Genomic DNA, 26,813 nt, shown 5'->3' with positions numbered 1-26,813 from the left:
GTGCGCGTCTCCCTCTCTGTGCAGCTGTGCATCTCTTTGGGTATCTTTCTATGTGCAACATTCTGTGTGCAGCTGTGCATCTCTTTGGATATCTTTCTATGTGCACTGCTCTGTGTGCAGCTGTGCATCTCTCTGGGTATCTCTCTCACTCCCTGCGCAGTTCTCCCTGTGCAGCTGTGCGCGCCCCTCTCCCTCTCGCTGTAGCTGTGCGCGCGCGTCTCTCTCTCTCCGTGCAGCTGTGCGCGCGTGTCTCTCTCTGTAGCTGTGCCTGTGTCTCTCCCTGTGCAGCTGTGCGCGCGTCTCTCTCTCTCTCCAGCTGTGCGCGCGTCTCTCTCTCTCCAGCTGTGCGCGCGTCTCTCTCTCCAGCTGTGCGCGCGTCTCTCTCTCCAGCTGTGCGCGCGTCTCTCTCTCCAGCTGTGCGCGCGTCTCTCTCTCCAGCTGTGCGCGCGTCTCTCTCTCTCTGCAGCTGTGCGCGCGTCTCTCTCTCTCTGCAGCTGTGCGCGCGTCTCTCTCTCTCTGCAGCTGTGCGCGCGTCTCTCTCTCTCTGCAGCTGTGCGCGCGTCTCTCTCTCTCTGCAGCTGTGCGCGCGTCTCTCTCTCTCTGCAGCTGTGCGTCTCTCTCTCTCTCTCTGCAGCTCTGCGGCTGTCTCTCTCTCTCTGCAGCTGTGCGCGTCTCTCTCTCTGCAGCTGTGCGCGCCTCTCTCTCTGCAGCTGTGCGCGCCTCTCTCTCTCTGCAGCTGTGTGCCTCTCTCTCTCAGCAGCTGTGCGCGCGTCTCTCTCTCTCTCTCTCTCTGCAGCTGTGCGCGCGTCTCTCTCTCTGTAGAAGTGCGCGCATCTCCCTGTGCAGCTGTGTGCGCGTCTCTCTCTCTCTGCAGCTGTGCACGCGTCTCTCTCTCTCTGTGCAGCTGTGCCTGCGCCTCTCTCTCTCTCTGCAGCTGTGCCTGCACCTCTCTCTCTGTGCAGCTGTGCGTCTCTCTCTGTAGAAGTGCGCGCATCTCCCTGTGCAGCTGTGCCCGCGTCACTCTCTCTGCAGCTGTGCCCGCATCTCTCTCTCTCTGCAGCTGTGCACGCGTCTCTCTCTCTGTGCAGCTGTGCCTGCGCCTCTCTCTCTCTCTGCAGCTGTGCCTGCGCCTCTCTCTCTCTGCAGCTGTGCCTGCACCTCTCTCTGTGCAGCTGTGCATCTCTCTCTGTAGAAGTGCGCGCATCTCCCTCTCTCTGCAGCTGTGCGCGCGTCTCTCTCTCTGCAGCTGTGCGCGCGTCTCTCTCTCTCTGCAGCTGTGCGCGCGTCTCTCTCTCTGCAGCTGTGCGCGCGTCTCTCTCTCTCTGCAGCTGTGCCCGCGTCTCTCTCTCTCTGCAGCTGTGCCCGCGTCACTCTCTCTGCAGCTGTGCGCGCGTCTCTCTCTCTCTGCAGCTGTGCGCGCGTCTCTCTCTCTGCAGCTGTGCGCGCGTCTCTCTCTCTGCAGCTGTGCGCGCGTCTCTCTCTCTCTGCAGCTGTGCGCGCGTCTCTCTCTCTCTGCAGCTGTGCGCGCGTCTCTCTCTCTCTCTCTGCAGCTGTGCGCGCGTCTCTCTCTCTCTGCGGCTGTGCGCGCGTCTCTCTCTCTCTGCGGCTGTGCGCGCGTCTCTCTCTCTCTGCGGCTGTGCGCGCGTCTCTCTCTCTCTGCGGCTGTGCGCGCGTCTCTCTCTCTCTGCGGCTGTGCGCGCGTCTCTCTCTCTCTGCGGCTGTGCGCGCGTCTCTCTCTCTCTGCGGCTGTGCGCGCGTCTCTCTCTCTCTCTGCAGCTGTGCGCGCGTCTCTCTCTCTCTCTGCAGCTGTGCGCGCGTCTCTCTCTCTCTCTGCAGCTGTGCGCGCGTCTCTCTCTCTCTCTGCAGCTGTGCGCGCGTCTCCCTGAGCAGCTGTGTGCGAGTCTCTCTCTCTCCGTGCAGCTGGGAGCGTGCGTCTCTCTCTCCGTGCAGCTGTGCCTGTGTCTCTCTCTCTCTCTCTGTAGCTGTGTCTGCGTCTCTCTCTGTAGCTGTACCTGCGTCTTTCTCTCTCTGTGCAGCTGTACTTGCGTCTCCCTGTGCAGCTGTGCATCTCTGTGCAGCTGTGCGTGCGTCTCTCCCTCTGTAGATGTGCACGCGTCTCTCTGTGCAGCTGGACGCGCGTCTCTCTCTTTGTGCAGCTGGACGCGCGTCTCTCTCTGCAGCCGTGTCTATGTCTCTCTCTCTGCAGCCGTGTCTATGTCTCTCTCTCTCTGCAGCCGTGTCTATGTCTCTCTCTCTCTGCAGCCGTGTCTATGTCTCTCTCTCTCTGCAGCCGTGTCTATGTCTCTCTCTCTCTGCAGCCGTGTCTATGTCTCTCTCTCTCTGCAGCCGCGTCTATGTCTCTCTCTCTGCAGCTGTGTGTTTCCCCCTGTAGATGTGCGCGTCTCTCTCCCTCTCTGCAGCTGTGCGCGCGTCTCTCTGCAGCTGTGCGCGCGTCTCTCTGCAGCTGTGCGCGCGTCTCTCTGCAGCTGTGCGCGCGTCTCTCTGCAGCTGGACGCGCGTCTCTCTCTTTGTGCAGCTGGACGCGCGTCTCTCTCTTTGTGCAGCTGGACGCGCGTCTCTCTCTGCAGCCATGTCTATGTCTCTCTCTGCAGCCGTGTCTATGTCTCTCTCTGCAGCCGTGTCTATGTCTCTCTCTGCAGCTGTGCGCGCCTCTCTGCAGCTATGTGTTTCCCTCTGTAGATGTGCACGTCTCTCTCTCTCTCTGCAGCTGTGCGCGCGTCTCTCTCTGCAGCTGTGCGCGCGTCTCTCTCTGCAGCTGTGCGCGCGTCTCTCTCTGCAGCTGTGCGCGCGTCTCTCTCTGCAGCTGTGCGCGCGTCTCTCTCTCTCTCTCTCTGCAGCTGTGCGCGCGTCTCTCTCTCTCTCTCTCTGCAGCTGTGCGCGCGTCTCTCTCTCTCTCTCTGCAGCTGTGCGCGCGTCTCTCTCTCTCTCTCTCTGCAACTGTGCGCGCGTCTCTCTCTCTCTCTGGAGCTGTGCGCGCGACTCTCTCTCTCTCTCTGCAGCTGTGCGTGTTTCCCTGACCAGCTGTGCGCACGTCCCTCTCACTGTAGCTGGGCGTGCGCGTCTCTCACTCCGTGCAGCTGGGAGCGTGCATCTCTCTCTCTCTGTAGCTGTGTCTGCGTCTCTCTCTGTAGCTGTGCCTGCGTCTCTCTGTGCAGCTGTGCGCGCGTTTCTCTGTGCAGCTGGACGCGCGTCTCTCGCTTTGTGCAGCTGGACGCGCGTCTCTCGCTTTGTGCAGCTGGACGCGCGTCTCTCGCTTTGTGCAGCTGGACGCGCGTCTCTCGCTTTGTGCAGCTGGACGCGCGTCTCTCGCTTTGTGCAGCTGGACGCGCGTCTCTCGCTTTGTGCAGCTGGACGCGCGTCTCTCGCTTTGTGCAGCTGGACGCGCGTGTCTCTCTTTGTGCAGCTGGACGCGCGTCTCTCTCTGCAGCCGTGTCTATGTCTCTCTCTGCAGATGTGCGCGTGCCTCTCTCTCTCTGCAGCTGTGCGCGTCTCTCTGCAGCTGTGCGCGTCTCTCTGCAGCTGTGCGCGTCTCTCTGCAGCTGTGCGCGTCTCTCTCGGTGCAGCTGCGTGCGCGTCTCTCTCGGTGCAGCTGCGTGCGCGTCTCTCTCGGTGCAGCTGCGTGCGCGTCTCTCTCGGTGCAGCTGCGTGCGCGTCTCTCTCGGTGCAGCTGCGTGCGCGTCTCTCTCGGTGCAGCTGCGTGCGCGTCTCTCTCGGTGCAGCTGCGTGCGCGTCTCTCTCGGTGCAGCTGCGTGCGCGTCTCTCTCGGTGCAGCTGCGTGCGCGTCTCTCTCGGTGCAGCTGCGTGCGCGTCTCTCTCGGTGCAGCTGCGTGCGCGTCTCTCTCGGTGCAGCTGCGTGCGCGTCTCTCTCGGTGCAGCTGCGTGCGCGTCTCTCTCGGTGCAGCTGCGTGCGCGTCTCTCTCGGTGCAGCTGCGAGCGCGTCTCTCTCGGTGCAGCTGCGAGCGCATCTCTCGGTGCAGCTGCGAGCGCATCTCTCGGTGCAGCTGCGAGCGCATCTCTCGGTGCAGCTGCGAGCGCATCTCTCGGTGCAGCTGCGTGCGCATCTCTCTCGGTGCAGCTGCGAGCGCATCTCTCTCTCTGTGTGCAGCTGTGTGTGTGCAGTTGTGTGTGTATCTCTCTCTGTGCAGCTGCGTGCGCATCTCTCTCTCTGTGCAGCTGCGTGCACATCTCTTTCTGTGTGCAGCTGTGTGTGTGCAGTTGCGTGCGCATCTCTCTCTCGGTGCAGCTGCGTGCGCATCTCTCTCGGTGCAGCTGCGTGCGCATCTCTCTCGGTGCAGCTGCGTGCGCATCTCTCTCGGTGCAGCTGCGTGCGCATCTCTCTCGGTGCAGCTGCGTGCGCATCTCTCTCGGTGCAGCTGCGTGCGCATCTCTCTCGGTGCAGCTGCGAGCGCATCTCTCTCGGTGCAGCTGCGAGCGCATCTCTCGGTGCAGCTGCGTGCGCATCTCTCGGTGCAGCTGCGTGCGCATCTCTCGGTGCAGCTGCGAGCGCATCTCTCGGTGCAGCTGCGTGCGCATCTCTCGGTGCAGCTGCGTGCGCATCTCTCTCGTTGCAGTTGCGTGTGCATGTCTGTCTCTGCAGCTGCGTGCGCATGTCTATTTCTGTGCAGCGGCGTGCGCATCTCTCTCTCTCTGCAGCTGTGTGTGCATCTTTCTCTCTCTCCGTGCGCATCTTTCTCTCTCCGTGCAGCTGTGTGCACATCTCTCTCTCTGTGCAGCTGTGTGCGCGCGCATCTCTCTCTCTGTGCAGTTGTGCGCGCGCATCTCTCTCTCTCTGTGCAGTTGTGTGTGTATCTCTCTCTCTCTGTGCAACTGTGTCTCTGTCTCCCTCTGTGCAGCTGCGCGCGTGCGCATCTCTCTCTCTGTGCAGCTGTGTGTCTCTCTCTGTGCAGCTGTGCGTCTCTCTCTGTGCAGCTGTGCGTCTCTCTCTCTCTTTCTGTACGGCTGTGCGCCTCTCTCTCTCTTTCTGTGCGGCTGTGCGCCTCTCTGTCTCTCTCTGTGCGGCTGCGCGTGCGCGCATCTCTCTCTTTCTGTGCGCGCAGCTGCGCGCCCCTCCCTCTCTGTGTGCGCAGCTGCGCGCCCCTCCCTCTCTGTGCGCGCAGCTGCGCGCCCCTCCCTCTCTGTGCGCGCAGCTGCGCGCCCCTCCCTCTCTGTGCAGCTGTATGCGCTCGTCTCTCTCTTTCTGTGCAGCTGTGCGCGTGTCTCTCTGTGCAGGAGTGCGCATGTGTCTCTCTGTGCAGCTGTGCGCTTGTGTCTCTCTGTGCACGAGTGCACGTGTGTCTCTCTGTGCAGCTGTGTGCGTGTGTGTATCTCTCTCTCTCTGTGCAGCTGTGTGTGTCTGTGTGCGCGTGCCTGCCTCCCTCCCTCCCTGCACGGCTGTGTGTGTGTCTCACTCTCTCTCTCTTTGCGGCTGTGTGTCTCTCTGCGCGGCTGTGTGTCTCTCTGCGCGGCTGTGTGTCTCTCTGCGCGGCTGTGTGTCTCTCTCTCTCTCTGCGCGGCTGTGTGTCTCTCTCTCTCTCTCTGCGCGGCTGTGTGTCTCTCTCTCTCTGCGCGGCTGTGTGTGTCTCTCTCTCTCTCTGCGCGGCTGTGTCTCTCTCTCTCTCTGCGCGGCTGTGTGTCTCTCTCTCTCTCTGCGCGGCTGTGTGTCTCTCTCTCTCTCTGCGCGGCTGTGTGTCTCTCTCTCTCTCTGCGCGGCTGTGTGTCTCTCTCTCTCTCTGCGCGGCTGTCTCTCTCTCTCTCTCTGCGTGGCTGTGTGTCTCTCTCTCTCTCTGCGCGGCTGTGTGTCTCTCTCTCTCTGCGCGGCAGTGTGTCTCTCTCTCTCTGCGCGGCTGTGTGTCTCTCTCTCTCTGCGCGGCTGTGTGTCTCTCTGCGCGGCTGTGTGTCTCTCTGCGCGGCTGTGTGTCTCTCTGCGCGGCTGTGTGTCTCTCTGCGCGGCTGTGCGTCTCTCTCTGCGCAGCTGTGCGTCTCTCTCTGTGCAGCTGTGCGCCTCTCTCTCTCTCTCTGTACGGCTGTGCGCCTCTCTCTCTGTGCGGCTGCGCGTGCGCGCATCTCTCTCTCTCTGTGCGCGCAGCTGCGCGCCCCTCCCTCTCTGTGCTCGCAGCTGCGCGCCCCTCCCTCTCTGTGCGCGCAGCTGCGCGCCCCTCCCTCTCTGTGCGCGCAGCTGCGCGCCCCTCCCTCTCTGTGCGCGCAGCTGCGCGCCCCTCCCTCTCTGTGCGCGCAGCTGCGCGCCCCTCCCTCTCTGTGCGCGCAGCTGCGCGCCCCTCCCTCTCTGTGCGCGCAGCTGCGCGCCCCTCCCTCTCTGTGCGCGCAGCTGCGCGCCCCTCCCTCTCTGTGCGCGCAGCTGCGCGCCCCTCCCTCTCTGTGCAGCTGTATGCGCTCGTCTCTCTCTTTCTGTGCAGCTGTGCGCGTGTCTCTCTGTGCAGGAGTGCGCGTGTGTCTCTCTGTGCAGCTGTGCGCGTGTCTCTCTGTGCAGGAGTGCGCGTGTGTCTCTCTGTGCAGCTGTGCGCTTGTGTCTCTCTGTGCAGGAGTGCGCGTGTGTCTCTCTGTGCAGCTGTGCGCTTGTGTCTCTCTGTGCACGAGTGCACGTGTGTCTCTCTGTGCAGCTGTGTGCGTGTGTGTATCTCTCTCTCTCTGTGCAGCTGTGTGTGTCTGTGTGCGCGTGCCTGCCTCCCTCCATCCCTGCGCGGCTGTGCCTCCCTCCCTCCCTGCACGGCTGTGTGTGTCTCACTCTCTCTTTGCGGCTGTGTGTCTCTCTGCGCGGCTGTGTGTCTCTCTGCGCGGCTGTGTGTGTGTCTCTCTCTCTCTGCGCGGCTGTGTGTCTCTCTCTCTCTCTCTGCGCGGCTGTGTGTCTCTCTCTCTCTCTCTGCGCGGCTGTGTCTCTCTCTCTCTCTCTCTGCGCGGCTGTGTGTCTCTCTCTCTCTCTCTGCGCGGCTGTGTCTCTCTCTCTCTCTCTGCGCGGCTGTGTCTCTCTCTCTCTCTCTGCGCGGCTGTGTGTCTCTCTCTCTGCGCGGCTGTGTGTCTCTCTCTCTCTCTGCGCGGCTGTGTGTCGCTCTCTCTCTCTCTGCGCGGCTGTGTCTCTCTCTCTCTCTCTCTGCGCGGCTGTGTGTCTCTCTCTCTCTCTCTGCGCGGCTGTGTGTCTCTCTCTGCGCGGCTGTGTCTCTCTCTCTCTCTGCGCGGCAGTGTGTCTCTCTCTCTCTGCGCGGCAGTGTGTCTCTCTCTCTCTGCGCGGCAGTGTCTCTCTCTCTGCGCGGCAGTGTGTCTCTCTCTCTCTCTCTCTGCGCGGCAGTGTGTCTCTCTATCTCTCTCTGCGCCACAGTGTGTCTCTCTCTCTCTCTGCGCGGCTGTGTGTCTCTCTCTCTCTCTCTGCGCGGCTGTGTGTCTCTCTCTCTCTCTGCGCGGCTGTGTGTCTCTCTGCGCAGCTGTGTGTCTCTCTGCGCGGCTGTGTGTCTCTCTCTCTGTGCAGCTGTGTATCTACCTCTCTCTCTGTGCAGCTGTGTGTATACCTCTCTCTCTGTGCAGCTGTGTGTGTGTGTCTCAGCTGTGTGTATACCTCTCTCTCTCTCTGTGCAGCTGTGTGTGTGTGTGTACATGTGTGTGTCTCAGCTGTGTGTATACCTCTCTCTCTCTGTGCAGCTGTGTGTATACCTCTCTCTCTCTGTGCAGCTGTGTGTATACCTCTCTCTCTGTGCAGCTGTGTGTATACCTCTCTCTCTGTGCAGCTGTATGTATACCTCTCTCTCTGTGCAGCTGTGTGTATACCTCTCTCTCTGTGCAGCTGTGTGTATACCTCTCTCTCTGTGCAGCTGTGTGTATACCTCTCTCTCTCTCTGTGCAGCTGTGTGTATACCTCTCTCTCTGTGCAGCTGTGTGTATACCTCTCTCTCTCTGTGCAGCTGTGTGTATACCTCTCTCTCTCTGTGCAGCTGTGTGTATACCTCTCTCTCTCTGTGCAGCTGTGTGTATACCTCTCTCTCTCTGTGCAGCTGTGTGTATACCTCTCTCTCTCTCTGTGCAGCTGTGTGTATACCTCTCTCTCTCTCTGTGCAGCTGTGTGTATACCTCTCTCTCTCTCTGTGCAGCTGTGTGTATACCTCTCTCTCTCTCTGTGCAGCTGTGTGTATACCTCTCTCTCTGTGCAGCTGTGTGTATACCTCTCTCTCTCTGTGCAGCTGTGTGTATACCTCTCTCTCTCTGTGCAGCTGTGTGTATACCTCTCTCTCTCTGTGCAGCTGTGTGTATACCTCTCTCTCTCTGTGCAGCTGTGTGTATACCTCTCTCTCTCTCTGTGCAGCTGTGTATACCTCTCTCTCTCTCTGTGCAGCTGTGTGTATACCTCTCTCTCTGTGCAGCTGTGTGTATACCTCTCTCTCTGTGCAGCTGTGTGTACACCTCTCTCTCTCTGTGCAGCTGTGTGTATACCTCTCTCTCTGTGCAGCTGTGTGTACACCTCTCTCTCTCTGTGCAGCTGTGTGTATACCTCTCTCTCTGTGCAGCTGTGTGTATACCTCTCTCTCTGTGCAGCTGTGTGTACACCTCTCTCTCTCTGTGCAGCTGTGTGTATACCTCTCTCTCTGTGCAGCTGTGTGTACACCTCTCTCTCTCTGTGCAGCTGTGTGTATACCTCTCTCTCTGTGCAGCTTTGTGTATACCTCTCTCTCTCTGTGCAGCTGTGTGTATACCTCTCTCTCTCTGTGCAGCTGTGTGTATACCTCTCTCTCTGTGCAGCTGTGTGTATACCTCTCTCTCTCTGTGCAGCTGTGTGTATACCTCTTTCTCTGTGCAGCTTTGTGTATACCTCTCTCTCTCTGTGCAGCTGTGTGTATACCTCTCTCTCTCTGTGCAGCTGTGTGTATACCTCTCTCTCTCTCTGTGCAGCTGTGTGTATACCTCTCTCTCTGTGCAGCTGTGTGTATACCTCTCTCTCTCTCTGTGCAGCTGTGTGTATACCTCTCTCTCTGTGCAGCTGTGTGTATACCTCTCTCTCTGTGCAGCTGTGTGTACACCTCTCTCTCTCTGTGCAGCTGTGTGTATACCTCTCTCTCTGTGCAGCTGTGTGTACACCTCTCTCTCTCTGTGCAGCTGTGTGTATACCTCTCTCTCTGTGCAGCTGTGTGTATACCTCTCTCTCTGTGCAGCTGTGTGTACACCTCTCTCTCTCTGTGCAGCTGTGTGTATACCTCTCTCTCTGTGCAGCTGTGTGTACACCTCTCTCTCTGTGCAGCTGTGTGTACACCTCTCTCTCTCTGTGCAGCTGTGTGTATACCTCTCTCTCTGTGCAGCTTTGTGTATACCTCTCTCTCTCTGTGCAGCTGTGTGTATACCTCTCTCTCTCTCTGTGCAGCTGTGTGTATACCTCTCTCTCTCTCTGTGCAGCTGTGTGTATACCTCTCTCTCTCTGTGCAGCTTTGTGTATACCTCTCTCTCTCTGTGCAGCTGTGTGTATACCTCTCTCTCTCTGTGCAGCTGTGTGTATACCTCTCTCTCTGTGCAGCTGTGTGTATACCTCTCTCTCTGTGCAGCTGTGTGTATACCTCTCTCTCTGTGCAGCTGTGTGTATACCTCTCTCTCTCTGTGCAGCTGTGTATACCTATCTCTCTGTGCAGCTGTGTGTATACCTCCCTCTCTCTCTGTGCAGCTGTGTGTATACCTCTCTCTGTGCAGCTGTGTGTATACCTCTCTCTCTGTGCAGCTGTGTGTATACCTCTCTCTCTCTGTGCAGCTGTGTGTATACCTCTCTCTCTGTGCAGCTGTGTGTATACCTCTCTCTCTGCAGCTGTGTGTATACCTCTCTCTCTGCAGCTGTGTGTATACCTCTCTCTCTGCAGCTGTGTGTATACCTCTCTCTCTGTGCAGCTGTGTGTATATACCTCTCTCTCTCTGTGCAGCTGTATGTATACCTCTCTCTCTGTGCAGCTGTGTGTATACCTCTCTCTCTGTGCAGCTGTGTATACCTCTCTCTCTCTGTGCAGCTGTGTGTATATCTCTCTCTCTCTCTCCAGCTGTGTGTATACCTCTCTCTCTCTGTGCAGCTGTGTGTATACCTCTCTCTCTGTGCAGCTGTGTATACCTCTCTCTCTCTGTGCAGCTGTGTGTATATCTCTCTCTCTCTCTCCAGCTGTGTGTATACCTCTCTCTCTCTGTGCAGCTGTGTACTGCTCCTACTTATTCAGGTGACATTGGGCATACCTAACAACCTGTGTTTTCTTTCCCTCCCCCCCCCACCCCAAATCTGTCCCTCTGAGTTACATGGAGTCAACAGGAAATCTTTTGGTGGAGACGGTGGGGACCTCGACTGGCTATCATAGCCTGCAGGGAATCGGCCGTCAGACATTCTGTCGCATGTCCCAGACCCGGTGAAATGTAACTGAATTGTCTTGGCCAGCCCTAAGGGTCCCATCTGCATCTCATCATTGCTGAGGAGTGTGCTCCCATCACCCAATCAAGCATCCAGCCAGAGCAGGTCATGATATATTTTACCATATTAACATGCCATTGTTGTGTGTTATGCCTGATGTAAAGACTCTCGTCTCTGCGAGCCTACCACACAGATTTAATACTTATCATTTTTAGGGCATACCTAACAACGTGTTTTCTTTCTCCCCCCCAATCTGTCCCTCTGAGTTACATGTTGGTCCTGGGATTGAGATGCTGGCCTTTTCTGCCCCTCGGACCTGCTTGATCCATCCTGGTGCCCTGTGTCTGGTCGGAGTTTTATCGCACCGCTCCTGTGAAGGACGGCCCCATGAGGACAGTTGAGGGTTATACCTGTTAAAACTGTTAATATTATAGTCATGCTGTCTGTTGTTGCCCAAATGAGGATGGGTTCCCTTTTGAGTCTGGTTCCTCTCGAGGTTTCTTCCTCATGTCGTCTGAGGGAGTTTTTCCTTGCCACCGTCGCCACAGGCTTGCTCATTGGGGATAGATTAGGGATAAAATTAGCTCATGTTTTAAGTCGTTCAAATTCTGTAAAGCTGCTTTACGACAATGTTTATTGTTAAAAGCGCTATACAAATAAACTTGATTTGATTTGATACCTCTCTCTGTGCAGCTGTGTGTGTGTCTCAGCTGTGTGTATACCTCTCTCTCTCTGTGCAGCTGTGTGTAAACCTCTCTTTCTCTGTGCAGCTGTGTGTGTCTCAGCTGTGTGTATACCTCTCTCTCTGTGAAGCTATGTGTGTTTCTCTCTATCTCTGTGCAGCTGTGTGCACGCGCGTGTATCTCTCTCTCTGTGAAGCTGTGCGCGCGCGTGTATCTCTCTCTCTGTGAAGCTGTGCGCGCGCGTGTATCTCTCTCTCTGTGAAGCTGTGCGCGCGCGTGTATATCTCTCTCTGTGAAGCTGTGCGCGCGCGTGTATCTCTCTCTCTGTGAAGCTGTGCGCGCGCGTGTATCTCTCTCTCTGTGAAGCTGTGCGCGCGCGTGTATATCTCTCTCTGTGAAGCTGTGCGCGCGCGTGTATCTCTCTCTCTGTGAAGCTGTGCGCGCGCGTGTATCTCTCTCTCTGTGAAGCTGTGCGCGCGCGTGTATATCTCTCTCTGTGAAGCTGTGCGCGCGCGTGTATCTCTCTCTCTGTGAAGCTGTGCGCGCGCGTGTATCTCTCTCTCTGTGAAGCTGTGCGCGCGCGTGTATATCTCTCTCTGTGAAGCTGTGCGCGCGCGTGTATCTCTCTCTCTGTGAAGCTGTGCGCGCGCGTGTATCTCTCTCTCTGTGAAGCTGTGCGCGCGTGTGTATATCTCTCTCTGTGAAGCTGTGCGCGCGCGTGTATCTCTCTCTCCCTCTGTGCAGCTCTTTGTGGGTGTCTCTCTCTGTGCAGCTGTGTGTGTGTCTGTGTGCGCGCATGTGTCTCTCTCTCTCTCTGTGCAGCTGTGTGCGCGCGCATCTGTGCAGCTGTGCGCGTCTCTCTGTGCAGCTGTGCGCGCGCATCTCTGTGCAGCCGTGCGCGCGCATCTCTCTGTGCAGCCGTGCGCGCGCATCTCTCTGTGCAGCCGTGCGCGCGCACCTGTCTGTGCAGCCGTGCGCGCGCACCTCTCTGTGCAGCCGTGTGCGTGTATCTCTCTGTGCAGCTGTGCGCATCTCTGTGCAGCTGTGCGCATCTCTCTGTGCAGCTGTGCGCATCTCTCTGTGCAGCTGTGCGCATCTCTCTGTGCAGCTGTGCGCGCATCTCTCTGTGCAGCTGTGCGCATCTCTCTCTGTGCAGCTGTGCGCATCTCTCTCTGTGCAGCTGTGCGCATATCTCTCTGTGCAGCTGTGCGCATATCTCTCTGTGCAGCTGTGCGCATATCTCTCTGTGCAGCTGTGCGCATCTCTCCTCTGTGCAGCTGTGTGTGTGTGTGTGTGTGTGTGTGTGTGTGTATCTCTCTGTGCAGCTGTGTGCGTGTATCTCTCTGTGCAGCTGTATGTGTATCTCTCTGTGCAGCTGTGTGCGTGTATCTCTCTGTGCAGCTGTGCGCGCATCTCTCGGTGCAGCTGTGCGCATATCTCACTGTGCAGCTGTGCGCATATCTCTCTGTGCAGCTGTGCGCATATCTCTCTGTGCAGCTGTGTGTATCTCTCTGTGCAGCTGTGCGCACGTGCGTATCTCTCTGTGCAGCTGTGCGCTTGTATCTCTCTGTGCAGCTGTGCACGTGCGTATCTCTCTGTGCAGCTGTGCGCTTGTATATCTCTGTGCAGCTGTGCGCTTGTATATCTCTGTGCAGCTGTGTGCATCTCTCTGTGCAGCTGTGTGCGTGTGTATCTTTCTATGCAGTTGTGTGCGTATGTCTCTGTGCAGCTGTGTGCGTGCATGTCTCTGTGCAGCTGTGTGCGTGCATCTCTGTGCGTGCATCTCTCTGTGCAGCTGTGTGCGTGTGTATCTCTCTGTGCAGCTGTGTGCATATCTTTCTATGCAGCTGTGCCTGTGTGTCTCTGTATGCAGCTGTGCGCGTCTCTCCCTCTCTCTACATGCAGCTGTGCGTCTGTGTCTCTCTCTGTGCAGCTGTGCATGTCTCTCTGTGCAGCTGTGCGTGCGCGCACATGTCTGTCTCCCTGCGTGCGCGTCTCTCCCAGCGTGCAGCTGCGCGCTCTCCCTCTCTCTGCATGCAGCTGCGCGCGTGTCCCCCTCTCTGCGCGCGTGCAGCTGCGCACGTGTCCCCCTCTCTGCGCGCGTGCAGCTGCGCGCGTGTCCCCCTCTCTGCGCGCGTGCAGCTGTGCGCGTCTGCCTCTCTGCGCATGCAGAGAGAGGGAGAGACACGCGCACAGCTGCATGCAGAGAGAGGGAGGGAGAGATGCGCGCACAGCTGCATGCAGAGAAAGGGAGGGAGAGATGCGCGCACAGCTGCATGCAGAGAGAGGGAGGGAGAGATGCGCACACAGCTGCATGCAGAGAGGGAGGGAGAGATGCGCACACAGCTGCATGCAGAGAGAGGGAGAGAGACGCACGCACAGCTGCATGCAGAGAGAGGGAGAGAGACGCACGCACAGCTGCATGCAGAGAGAGGGAGACAGACACGTGTGCAGATGCACAGACAGACATGCGCGCAGCTGCATAGACAGAGACAGACGCGCGCAGCTGCGTGCAGAGAGGGAGAGAGAGACACGCGCGCAGCTGCGTGCAGAGAGGGAGAGAGAGACACGCGCGCAGCTGCGTGCAGAGAGGGAGAGAGAGACACGCGCGCAGCTGCGTGCAGAGAGGGAGAGAGAGACACGCGCGCAGCTGCGTGCAGAGAGGGAGAGACAGACACGCGTGCAGCTGCACGCACAGAGAGACAGATGCGCGCAGCTGCACATAGAGACAGACGCGCGCAGTTGCACGCACATAGAGACAGATGTGCGCAGCTGCACGCACAGAGAGGGACACAGGCACAGCTGCATACAGAGAAACACACAGGCACAGCTGCACGCACAGAGAGAGACAGACGCGGGCAGCTGCACGCACGCAGAGAGACAGACGCGGGCAGCTGCACGCACGCAGAGAGACAGACGCGGGCAGCTGGAAGCACGCAGAGAGACAGACGCGGGCAGCTGCACGCACGCAGAGAGACAGACGCGGGCAGCTGCACGCACGCAGAGAGACAGACGCGGGCAGCTGCACGCACGCAGAGAGACAGACGCGGGCAGCTGCACGCACGCAGAGAGACAGACGCGGGCAGCTGCACGCACGCAGAGAGACAGACGCGGGCAGCTGCACGCACGCAGAGAGACAGACGCGGGCAGCTGCACGCACGCAGAGAGACAGACGCGCGCGTGCAGCTGCGCGCGTCTGCCTGTCTGCGCGCGTCTGCCTGTCTGCGCGCGTCTGCCTGTCTGCGCGCGTCTGCCTCTCTGCGCGCGTCTGCCTCTCTGCGCGCGTGCAGCTGCGCGCGTCTGCCTCTCTGCGCGCGTCTGCCTCTCTGCGCGCGTGCAGCTGCGCGCGTCTGCCTCTCTGCGCGCGTGCAGCTGCGCGCGTCTGCCTCTCTGCGCGCGTGCAGCTGCGCGCGTCTGCCTCTCTGCGCGCGTCTGCCTCTCTGCGCGCGTCTGCCTCTCTGCGCGCGTCTGCCTCTCTGCGCGCGTGCAGCTGCGCGCGTCTGCCTCTCTGCGCGCGTGCAGCTGCGCGCGTCTGCCTCTCTGCGCGCGTGCAGCTGCGCGCGTCTGCCTCTCTGCGCGCGTGCAGCTGCGCGCGTCTGCCTCTCTGCGCGCGTGCAGCTGCGCGCGTCTGCCTCTCTGCGCGCGTGCAGCTGCGCGCGTCTGCCTCTCTGCGCGCGTGCAGCTGCGCACGTCTGTCTGTGTGCGTCTCTCTCTCTCTCTCTCTCTCTGTATGCAGCTGTGCCTGTGTGTCTCTCTGTATGCAGCTGTGCCTGTGTCCCTCTCTGTATGCAGCTGTGCCTGTGTCCCTCTCTGTGCGTGCAGCTGCGCGCGTCTGTCTCTCTGTCCGTGCAGCTGCGCGCGTCTGTCTCTGTGCAGCTGCGCGCGTCTGTCTCTCTCTGTGCGTGCAGCTGCGCGCGTCTGTCTCTCTCTGTGCGTGCAGCTGCGCGCGTCTGTCTCTCTGTGCGTGCAGCTGCGCGCGTCTGTCTCTCTCTGTGCGTGCAGCTGCGCGCGTCTGTCTCTCTCTGTGCGTGCAGCTGCGCGCGTCTGTCTCTCATTGCGCGTGCAGCTGCGCGCGTCTGTCTCTCATTGCGCGTGCAGCTGCGCGCGTCTGTCTCTCATTGCGCGTGCAGCTGCGCGCGTCTGTCTCTCATTGCGCGTGCAGCTGCGCGCGTCTGTCTCTCATTGCGCGTGCAGCTGCGCGCGTCTGTCTCTCATTGCGCGTGCAGCTGCGCGCGTCTGTCTCTCATTGCGCGTGCAGCTGCGCGCGTCTGTCTCTCATTGCGCGTGCAGCTGCGCGCGTCTGTCTCTCATTGCGCGTGCAGCTGCGCGCGTCTGTCTCTCATTGCGCGTGCAGCTGCGCGCGTCTGTCTCTCATTGCGCGTGCAGCTGCGCGCGTCTGTCTCTCATTGCGCGTGCAGCTGCGCGCGTCTGTCTCTCATTGCGCGTGCAGCTGCGCGCGTCTGTCTCTCATTGCGCGTGCAGCTGCGCGCGTCTGTCTCTCATTGCGCGTGCAGCTGCGCGCGTCTGTCTCTCATTGCGCGTGCAGCTGCGCGCGTCTGTCTCTCATTGCGCGTGCAGCTGCGCGCGTCTGTCTCTCATTGCGCGTGCAGCTGCGCGCGTCTGTCTCTCATTGCGCGTGCAGCTGCGCGCGTCTGTCTCTCATTGCGCGTGCAGCTGCGCGCGTCTGTCTCTCATTGCGCGTGCAGCTGCGCGCGTCTGTCTCTCATTGCGCGTGCAGCTGCGCGCGTCTGTCTCTCATTGCGCGTGCAGCTGCGCGCGTGTCCGTCTCTCCTTCTCTGCACGCAGCTGTGCGCGTCTCTCTCTCTCCCTCTCTGCACGCAGCTGCGCGCGTCTGTCTCTCCGTGTGTGGAGCTGTGCGCGTCTGTCTCTCTCTATGGAGCTGCGCGCGTCTGTCTCTCTCTATGGAGCTGCGCGCATGTCTGTCTGTGCAGCTGCGCACGTGTCTGTCTCCCTCCCTCTCTGCATGCAGCTGTGCGCGCGTCTCTCCCTCCCTCTCTGCATGCAGCTGTGCGCGCGTCTCTCCCTCCCTCTCTGCATGCAGCTGTGCGCGCGTCTCTCCCTCCCTCTCTGCATGCAGCTGTGCGCGCGTCTCTCCCTCCCTCTCTGCATGCAGCTGTGCGCGCGCGTCTCTCCCTCCCTCTCTGCATGCAGCTGTGCGCGCGCGTCTCTCCCTCCCTCTCTGCATGCAGCTGTGTGCGCATCTCTCCCTCCCTCTGCATGCAGCTGTGCGCGCATCTCTCCCTCCCTCTCTCTGCATGCAGCTGTGCGCGCATCTCTCCCTCCCTCTCTCTGCATGCAGCTGTGCGCGTGTCTCTCCCTCTCTCTGCATGCAGTTGTGTGCGTATCTCTCTCTGTACAGCTATGCGTCTCTCCCTCTACAGCTGTGTCTCTGTACAGCTGTGCGTCTCTGTGTACAGCTGTGTGTCTCTCTCTCTACAGCTGTGTATCCCTCTGTATAGCTGTGCATCTCACTCACACTCTGTACAGCTGTGTATCTCTCCCTGTGTACAGCTGTGTATCTCCGTGTACAGCTGTGTATCCCTCACTCACTCTCTCTCTCTGTACAGCTGTGTATCCGTGTCTCCTTCCATGAGAGTCTCCCTCTCGGTGTTTCCCTCTCGCTCCCTGTACATCTCTCGCTGTGTACCTCTCTCTGTACAGCTGTGTATCTGTGTCTCCTTCCATGCCTGTCTCCCTCTGCCAGCAGGTTTACATGCACAATAATAGTCCACTTTTATTCAGAACATGACAAGATTCGGAATTCGATATGACTCATGGAAACCGCACTCTCTGCATTTGGCCTTATTCTCAATCCGTCTGTCCGTCTCTCTTTCTCTAACTGTGCATCTGTCACTTTCTGTGCATTTCTCTCCGTCTCTCCCTGTAAATGTACGTCTCTCTCTCTCTGGCAGTCTGTCTCGCCTTGTCCATCTGTCTGTCACTCGCTCAGGCTCTTTCTGTGCATCTCTGTCTCTCCTTTCCCAAAGCCAGTCTTCCAGAGCTCTTAAAACAAACAAACAAACAAAAACCTTCTAAATAAATCAGAAGAATCGATAGTTGTAAAGTGTCCATTAGCAGCAGCGGACTACAACTGCTTCCTTTCCGTATACGTAAACAAAACTAAAAGTATATGGACAATTATAAGGGCGGCACGATAATCGCTTGGATAGTCTCTCCTCATCGCATTATCAGTATATAGCGCGTGTGAGAGAGAGACACACACACACACACACAAGTGCATTTCACATTGCATATAATAATCCAGTATTTTCCCCCACCTTGCTCTCAGGAACAAAGTAATGATGCTCTTTCATCTCATGAGTAAATGTTAATCTATGAAACGCTGCATATAAAGAAAAGATGAGTAAACTTTACACCAATACGCACGGCTCCGTGGTGTTAGCTAGGGGATCGGATAGAATATTGATAGTGCAAGAAAATTCTGCCACGCGATACTGTTCAGAAACATCACCCATCAGTTTTCATCATATGCTCTTCGCTGCCCAGTTGATTTATTAACTCCGGATTATCCTGATTATTAAAATATATTAAAATCAACTGTCATTTGGAGACCAATTCTCCTGACTACCCCTCCCCCCCACACTTTCTCTCTCTCTCTCTCTCTCTCGCTCCAAGATGACATTATATAAACATGAAGCAGAGGAAGCACAGATGAACAGAGCTCCACTCCTCCACCTCAGTACAGAGACAGAAAGGAATGGAGCTGTGAATGAATGACACAGCAAATTGTATTCAACGATATTTCGGAGACACACGCACACACGCCTCAATTCTTACACAGATAACTAGAACAAGGGTGAGTTGTAGATTGACAGAGTGATGCTTGTCCTTCAGTAGAGGACAGCGGGAAGAGAAGTGCTGCATCAAACCTCGGCGTCGCTGGCCGAGCCAAACATAGCCCAAGTACGCACATGCGTGCGCGCGCACACACGGGCGACATTTCTTACACATGTACACATCCCCTGGTTTAACGAGTGGGTTATCAAGGCAAGTATCTGTACACACATTTACACAGCCTTTGTAGAACCAGATTAGGGAAAGAAATCTCTTCAGGAAGGTACAGTACCTTCTCCAAACACACACACACACACACACAAATACAGAATAGCACAACAGATTACTTACAGATAAATGCGATGGGATGCATGGTCGGTTTTCAAGGAGAGGCTGAGCAAAAGAGAAAACAGCCGAGAGAGAGAGAGAGAGAGAGAGAGAGAGAGAGAGAGAGAGGGGCATGGATGAAGAGAGAGCCTGCAGTGTTGGTGTGAAAGAGTGGGTGGTAACAGAGCTGGTGCTGCTTGCGTCACATTTCATGAATGAAGGGGGCCTGGTGATGCAGGCGTGACGCAGCATCTCTCACACACACACACACACACACACACACACACACACACACACACACACACACGCGCGGAGACACAGACAGCGGGGGAGGGGATGGGAGGGGCAACCAGAGGAGAAATTTTGGGAACATATTCAGGTGGCGAGCAGAGGACAACGCTGACTCGGAGTGCTTTTAGAGAGTGTGGCGTGTTTGTGTGCGCACTTGATTTAACTTGAAAAAGGATCCTTATGCTGCTGTATGCATCGTGCATGTGTGTGCGCGCGCGTCTTGCCTCTGATTTGCACAAGTGTACGCACGTGCCTCGCTCCTTTAAGAGTTTCTCTCTGCAGCTATTTATAACCGGCTGCACAGCACGCTTCAGCCTCGAACACTGCCCAAAGACAACACGATGACTGAAACCGAGAGAGAACGCGAGTGTACACGGCTTCTCCTTAAGGCTAGAACACAGCAGCCAGAAAGAACCCCCGGATCTGCTCAAGTGACAAACGACATGACAAAAGACTTGAAAGGATGCACCAGAATAACGCCGTGCCAAGACAAGAATCAGACACCTGATCTAGCCCAATGTTTTAGGGAGGACACTTTTGCATCGTGCCATCATTAATAATGTCCCAGCTGGAAAACACGAGAAGGTTAACGGTCATATATGGAGCAACGATGGGCCATTTTTTAAAGTGGCGGTCATAGTGTCGTGTAGTGTATCAAATTAAAAAGAGCGTGAAGATCTGAACTGAAACCTTGTAAAACATGCAGAGGTCTCAAAAGTAGCCGGTTGGCGGCAGCAAATCCTACTACAGACAGTGATGTTTCACTCATGCCCCTTTTCCACCAAAGCAGTTCCAGGGCTGGTTTGGGGCCAGTGCTTAGTTTGGAACCGGGTTTTCTGTTTCTACTGACAAAGAACTGGCTCTGGGGCCAGAAAAACCGGTTCCAGGCTAGCACCAACTCTCTGCTGGGCCAGAGGAAAGAACTGCTTACGTCAGCGGGGGGGCGGAGTTGTTAAGACCAACAACAATAACAAGACCGTGAAAGATCGCCATTTTTAAGCGACGAGAAGCAGCAGCTGTACAAACGCAAAGTCATCCATTATTATTATTATTGTTGTTGCTGCTGCTGCTTCCATGTTGTTTTTGCTTCGATATTCGCTCCAAGGTTTATGCAAACGTAGCGACGTAACTGACGTATACAGCGACATAATGATGTAGACAGCGATGTAATGACGTGTCTCCTCTTAGCACCGCGAGCTATGGAAAAGCAAACTGGTTCTCAGCTGGCTCGCGAGTTGAACGAGTTGTGAACCAGCACTGGCCCCGAACCAGCCCTGGAACTGATTTGGTGGAAAAGAGGTATGAGTGACCAATAAATAAATAAATAAATATTTTCCATGCAGTGCTCAGCGTAAATGAGTACACCCCTTTTGAAAAGTAACATTTTAAACAATATCTCAATGAACACAATTTCCAAAATGTTGACAAGTTTAATATAACATCTGTTTAACTTATAACGTGAAAGTAAGGTTAATAATATAACTTAGATTACACATTTTTTCAGTTTTACTCAAATTAGGGTGGTGCAAAAATGAGTACACCCCACAACAACAACTATTACACAGGCTTTTGTCTAAACGGGGGAACAGGGGCGCTGCGCCCTCTTACTCTCGGCGTGCGCCCCCTTACCGACTCCGTGAAAACATCCCAGCAACACTACGTGACAATGTGTCTGATCATCAAATACGTTATAATTGCTCCAAAAATATTCCAATCATAGTAGATACACCGCCAGACGGTGCAAAAACAATCCGAATTGGCGTTTTCCAGACTGAGGCGCCATGTTGTTTAGTTGTTTACTTGTCGTGGCTGCTCTCGCGAAATTTGACGTGGGTTACATACAAGGTCAGCTGACTTGTAGAGCGAGATTTCTCGAGACTGAATGACCTTTCACCCACCGGCGCGGGAGCCTTTGACAGAAGTAGTTTGCGAGTTGTTTTTGTTGACACTTGGGCATTTAAAGATGTCATCCCACGGCACGAAGCGGAAGAAAGCCGAAGACTGTCCGGGGCAGAAGATGATTACGTCTTTCTTTTTCAATGTTGACAGACAATTTGTTACAATTTCCCTCTCAGATAGCCTCAGAATGTCCCATTGGAGCATTTTTCAAAGGCTTTGCATGGCGGGGGGGGGGGGGGGGGGGGGGCAACCGGCACCATCTCCCCCCCCGCTTCGCTCCCTCATACTAAATTTTTCTAGAAAAAACCCTGCTACATCTAGTACTTTGTATGGCCTCCATGATTTTTAACGACAGCATCAAGTCTTCTAGGCATGGAATGAACAAGTTGGCAGCATTTTGCAACATCAATCTTTTTCCATTCTTCAGCAACGACCTCTTTTAGTGACTGGATGCTGGATGGAGAGTGATGCTCAACTTGTCTCTTCAGAATTCCCCAAAGGAAATAATTTCTTTACACCGCAAAGGTGAAGGCTACAAGATGATCAGCAAAGCTTTACTTATCAGTCAGAATACTGTCGCAAAAGTGGTACAAAAATTTAAGAAAGATGGAACTGCAACCATCTCACAGAGATGTCCAGGTCATCCACGGAAGTTAACACCTCGACAGGAGCGTCTTCTGATGAGAAGGGTTGAAGAAAATCGGCACGCAAGTTCACTGCAGTTATCTAAAGAAGTAGAAAAACAAACTGGGGTGACTATTTCCCGTGACACAATACGGCGTACACTGCAGAGGAATGGCGTGCATGGATGTCGTCCACGAAAGAAGCCTCTCCTAAAGCCCAGGCACAAAAAAGCCCGCCTAGAGTTTGCCAGGGCCCATGCTGACAAAGATGAAGACTACTGGGACTCTATACTCTGGAGTGATGAGACCAAGATAAATGTTTTTGGAACTGATGGCTTCAAAACTGTATGGCGTCGCAAAGGTGAGGAATACAAAGAAAAACGCATGGTGCCTACAGTGAAACATGGTGGTGGCAGTGTCCTTATGTGGGGCTGCATGAGTGCTGCTGGTGTCGGGGAGCTGCATTTCATTGATGGCATCATGAATTCACAAATGTATCGCTCTATACTGAAAGAGAAGATGCTACCATCACTCCGTGCCCTTGGTCGTCGTGCACTTTTCCAACATGACTAAACACACATCTAAAGCCACTGTTGGATTTCTGAAGAAGAACAGGGTGAAAGTGATTCAGTGGCCAAGTATGTCTCCTGATCTGAACCCAATCGAACACCTATGGGGAATTCTGAAGAGACAAGTTGAGCATCACTCTCCATCCAGCATCCAGTCACTAAAAGAGCTCATTGCTGAAGAATGGAAAAAGATTGATGTTGCAAAATGTCGCCAACTTGTTCATTCCATGCCTAGAAGACTTGGTGCTGTCATTAAAAATCATGGAGGCCATACAAAGTACTAGATGTAGTAGTTGTTGTTGTGGGGTGTACTCATTTTTGCACCACCCTAATTTGAGTAAAACTGAAAAAACCGTGTAATCTGTTATATTATTAACCTTACTTTCACGTTACAAGTTAAACAGATGTTATATTAAACTTTGTCTTGTCAACATTTTGGAAATTGTTTGTGTTCATCGAGATATTGTTTAAAATGTTACTTTTCAAAGGGGGTGTACTTATTTACGCTGAGCACTGTATCTGTACAAAACTGAGCAGCGTGCGATGTGAAACTAAGTTTCATTCAGCTAAATAACGGCCAGATACTAACACGTTCGTAGGAAATAGAGGCAGCCGTTATGCTGCCGCGTGCCGTAACTAAGATGTAATCTGATTGGCTGACGAGGGGTTGACAATGTTTCGTGTGCTGTCATTGAGCTGCGTTACCACATGGCTAGAAATGGCGACTAAGAAGTGGAGTGGCACGTTAGACGCACGGTCTTTAAAAAGGCCTCGAACCACACGGGCAAGTCTGTAATTTTAGCAGTCACTACGATTACCAAGTGAAATACGTCTGTGTATGGGTCAGCGTATAAATGCTGGTCGGCTAAATATCTCATCTCATTATCTCTAGCCGCTTTATCCTGTTCTACAGGGTCGCAGGCAAGCTGGAGCCTATCCCAGCTGACTACGGGCGAAAGGCGGGGTACACCCTGGACAAGTCGCCAGGCGGCTAAATATTAAAATTATAAATATCCATCGCGATCCCATTACTGTATACGGCCTGTTTTGGGTCAAACTCGCCTACTCGGCATGCTTGGTGCATTGACGTTGTTGACATTTTGACTTGCCACGGAATGCAATGCATCCTTGTAGGGGAGTCACATATCGAGACTTGACACCTGTCATGCGGTTAATGTTAACAGCAATCATTGAAATTATAACCTTATACGTGTTTGGTTTTACTTTGCTGTTGCAAGAACGGTCACTCATTGTCAGATGAATATAGAGTCACTTATCTTCTATATAATAAGCGGCAAAGTTTGTCTGTCTTGAGCTAACGGCGCCATTTCGACAGATTTTCACCAAAATTTGACAAGTAGGTCCGTGGATGACCTGGAATTTTGGAGATGTGTGTCAGAAAACAGAATCCAGGGACACATGTCGGCCCGGGGGCATTTTGAGTTATTGACAGATTCAGAAAGTACAGTTTCTAAGCTTTCCAATGATGCCTTCCATGTGGAGATCTGACAATATTTGAAGAATGTGTGGCCTTTTGAAAGTGTATACTTCTTAAAACAGAAAAGGGAGAAAATCGCCCTCAAAGTTTTCCATCTCAGCTACTCTGGGTGTAGGGCGGGCACATAATGCTGCTCATTTGCATGATATTAATGAAAGCCCTACCCCCTACGAGCTAGCACGATGCTACTTTCATGTAAACAAAGATCACCACGTTAATTTTCCTTCCATGCAAAGTATGCCCAACACAATTATGAAGTACAAAAATAAGTCCTAAAGTATACTTTAACGTTTTGTGGTTGAAAAATTACTCACACCGTAAGAAAGAAAGATAGCACGATGATGACACAACTAACACAACGCTAGTTTCATGTAAAGCCTCGGTCACAACCGGCCGTACAGTACGCGCTCCTACAGCCGGTCTACACGCAAAAAACGCAAGAAAAGCACGAGAGCGCGCGTGTGATGTGCTGATTTTCGAGCCGCAGACCGGCCGCAGAGGTTCTTTGTCATGTCAAACAAACTCTACGGGCGCTTACGTTTTTTTCAGGTTGCAAGACAAACTTACGGCCAACACGCGTCTTTCTCCGTGAACAAAAAACAAAAAAACAAAAACGCAGCGATTTGGGAAACGCCAAAAATCGCACGGCCAAAAAATCGTACGTCCGGTTGTGACCTAGGCTTAACCAAACCACAACACTCTCCGTTACATGCAAAAATAACCACACAGCCTTAGATTAAAACTTACCCCATCAGAAAGAGAAACGGCGCCTTGCACACACCAATGCCTCCAATGGAATGTAATCCTAGAACGGTCCGTGTATCATCTGATCATTCAAGTATTCCATTCAATCTGGAAAACGAGGTTGGGTTTTTTTTGCTAGAAATGGTTATCTCCGATGTAAATACCGTGTGTCTGTTTGCTTCGCGGTGTTTCAGCTCCTCTGTGCTCTGTTTAGCTTCCTCATTCCATAGTGAAATTACACGCCTCTATGCAGCTTAAGTAGCCACGAGCTCAGCCCGTATCATACAGCTGATTCGCGAAAAAAAACAACAAAAGACTTAAATCATCATGTGAATGGCCCATATGGTAATTTACCCCGCCCAGCAGGCTACAGTCCTGACAAAAACGAGACAATTTGCAACAAAAAATGTATGCTTTTCCAACAAAACAATCTATTATCTGAAATACTGATTGCATTCTTCAAGATCTCAACTTGCACATTGGAAAAAACCAAAAATCACAAATTTCGAAAAAAAAAAAAAGCTTCTTTTGCGATTATCTCAGATTTGTTTCGGCCGACATGTGTCCCTGGATTCGGTGAGGGATCACACATTAAAAAAAAAAAAAAAAAAATTCATGTACGGGCCCCAGGGAGGTCCCTGGGGGGCACAAGATCCACGCACCCCCTCCCTCAATGCCTTTTACATTATATTTAACAACACAAACTCACGACAGATCTTCACTACACTTGGCACATAGGTACAAGAGAAAGCCACAATTTGCCAGAATGCAGAAATTCCATATTTGGGCCCTAGGGGGTCCCCGGGTGGCGGATGCTTGGATTTTTGTTTGTCTTCGGTTAACGTCACCATTTCTCGACAGATCTTCACCAAATTTGACACGGAAGTCTGTGGACAACTCAGAATTTTGCAAAACCCAGGCAACCTGCTAGTAACTTGTATAGTGCAATGCCAAATGAAAATAAATAGTGTGATAAATTAATTCATATATTTTTTTTCAAAATCTCTGAAAAATCAACCTCCTTAATATAAAAAGGATATCACATGCTCTATCTATCTATCTATCTATCTATCTATCTATCTATCTATCTATCTATCTATCTATCTATCTATCTATCGCAAAGCATTCAGCTGATTTTATTGGGAAAATCAAATCAAAACATGAGAGATTCGACCACTCGGTGGGAATCATGAGTTTTAAGCTGACTGAACCAACAACAAAACACACAGTCTGGTGACGAATATCACTAAAAAAAACAAAAAAACAAAAAAAAAAAGACATGTATGAGTTTGGTGTTTTGCATCACACAACATTAAAAAATGCTTAAAAGTAAAAGCTCATCACAACGCCGCACAAAATTAACAATATATTCCGTCAATGTTATTCATTCTTGAATCGACACTAGTTTTATGTAAATACTTAAATGCCAAACAAAAGGATGCTGTTCTCTTATACAAACATCTGGGAGGTTCATCAGTGCAGCAGAGCACCATCAAGCCTAATACATGTGTACTTATTTGTCCATTTTTGTTTACTTGCACAGACTGCGGCTGAAATTAAAGTTAGAATAAAATCGGAGCGTCTGAGCAAATTGCCAGGCTTTTAATACAACAGCTAACTCTATTTAAAAGTCACATTTAAACATGAGATGTGTTATTTTAGTAATTACTGAAGTCTTCCAACTAAATTATCTTGTGTGTGCAGATTGAAAATTATCCCTGCACTGGGTGTAGAGCAGTCTTTCAAGCTTTAAAAATAAATAAATAAATAAACCCACTAACTGAAACATTAACGCATGACACAACCAAAATCATGTTGAAATATGCAAATTCCAATTTGCATATTCATATAATCTACATTTCTACCTTGAAGAAACCTGTGCATGCTTTTAACTACATTTATGTTCAGCAAATTGTTATTCAAGACAGAACTTCAAAACTAGTCAGCAAAAAAAAAATAAAAAAAATAAATAAAAATAAAAAAGCTCCACTTGTGTTTCAATCCAAGCTGTGAGGGTAATGAGGAACTGCAATTAAACAAGATGTCTCAATTATGAAACATTGACAATAACCATGGGTGTAAATCTCAGGCTTCCACCCATCATCTGATTTCGATTCATCAGGCAACGATTCGATTTGCGAAAATACCACTAAGCATGAAACGATATATACTGCAATGATAAATCGCGATACAAATTTATGATTTTGAATCGATGAAATAAATAAATCACGATTATCATCAAGCTGTGTAACCTTAGTTTTATTCGCTGTAATTGTGTTGTTTAGACAGTAGAGGGGGTTTAAATTAATAGCAAGAATACACGAGGCTTCACCCTAGGCGGAAGTAACACAGTTCTAATGCCGCAAAAACACAGATCTAAAATGGGAAAGAGCTGCTGTATGATTGTACAAATAGATTTATGGGGGGGGGGGGCGGCACACCATAGCCTAATGGTTTGAGAAGCAGCTTTGGGACCAACAAGTCACCGGTTTCATTCCCTGGACCAGCAAGAATGGCTGAAGTGCTCTTGAGCAAGGCCCCTAAACCCCAGCTGCTCCCCAGGCTGCTCTGGGAGGTGTTGTATGTCGCGCTGGGTAAGACCGTCTGCTAAATGCTGTTAATGTAATTTAACAAGAAATCGGAGCTCTTTTTTACAGACTAAAGGAAAGAGAAGCAAATGGAGGTAAAGTTTATTTAGAAAAGAGCTATTTATTAACTTTTTCCAATTTTAATAAAAGGAATATTTTAGTTAACAGGCCATTATATTTGTATCCAACTTTTCCAAAATGTGGGTAAATTATTGTTGATTATTAAAACAAAATATAAAACAAAGGTTTTTGTTTAACAAAAGGAATACTTAAGTTGATAAAGAATGGATAAATTAAATGTTGCATTTTTTGGGTCGTAAAATTTTCCATTTCATTTTTTTTTCCAACAATATCATGAGAAAAATTAAATCATGGACCCAATATA

General features: G+C 53.1%; 1 protein-coding gene across 3 annotated transcripts in view; it reads right to left on the bottom strand.

Annotated features, from left to right (window-relative positions):
* si:ch211-45c16.2 (mitogen-activated protein kinase kinase kinase 13) overlaps window positions 1–26,813 on the bottom strand; it is a 178,107-nt gene that overhangs the window by 77,899 nt on the left and 73,395 nt on the right. The window contains exon 1 of one of the 3 annotated variants that reach the window (XM_060930330.1): window positions 18,241–18,270. The exons of the other annotated variants lie outside the window; for them this stretch is intronic. The gene's annotated coding sequence lies outside the window, so the exon portion shown is untranslated. Of the gene's footprint in view, window positions 1–18,240; window positions 18,271–26,813 lie in introns of those variants that run through there. 3 annotated transcript variants of the gene reach the window in all.

The sequence above is a fragment of the Neoarius graeffei genome, chromosome 9 (genome assembly GCF_027579695.1).
Source record: "Neoarius graeffei isolate fNeoGra1 chromosome 9, fNeoGra1.pri, whole genome shotgun sequence".
NCBI classification, from domain to species: domain Eukaryota; kingdom Metazoa; phylum Chordata; class Actinopteri; order Siluriformes; family Ariidae; genus Neoarius; species Neoarius graeffei.
Note: the sequence above shows the minus strand (reverse complement) of the source record. Positions and strands in the feature narration are given on the sequence as shown.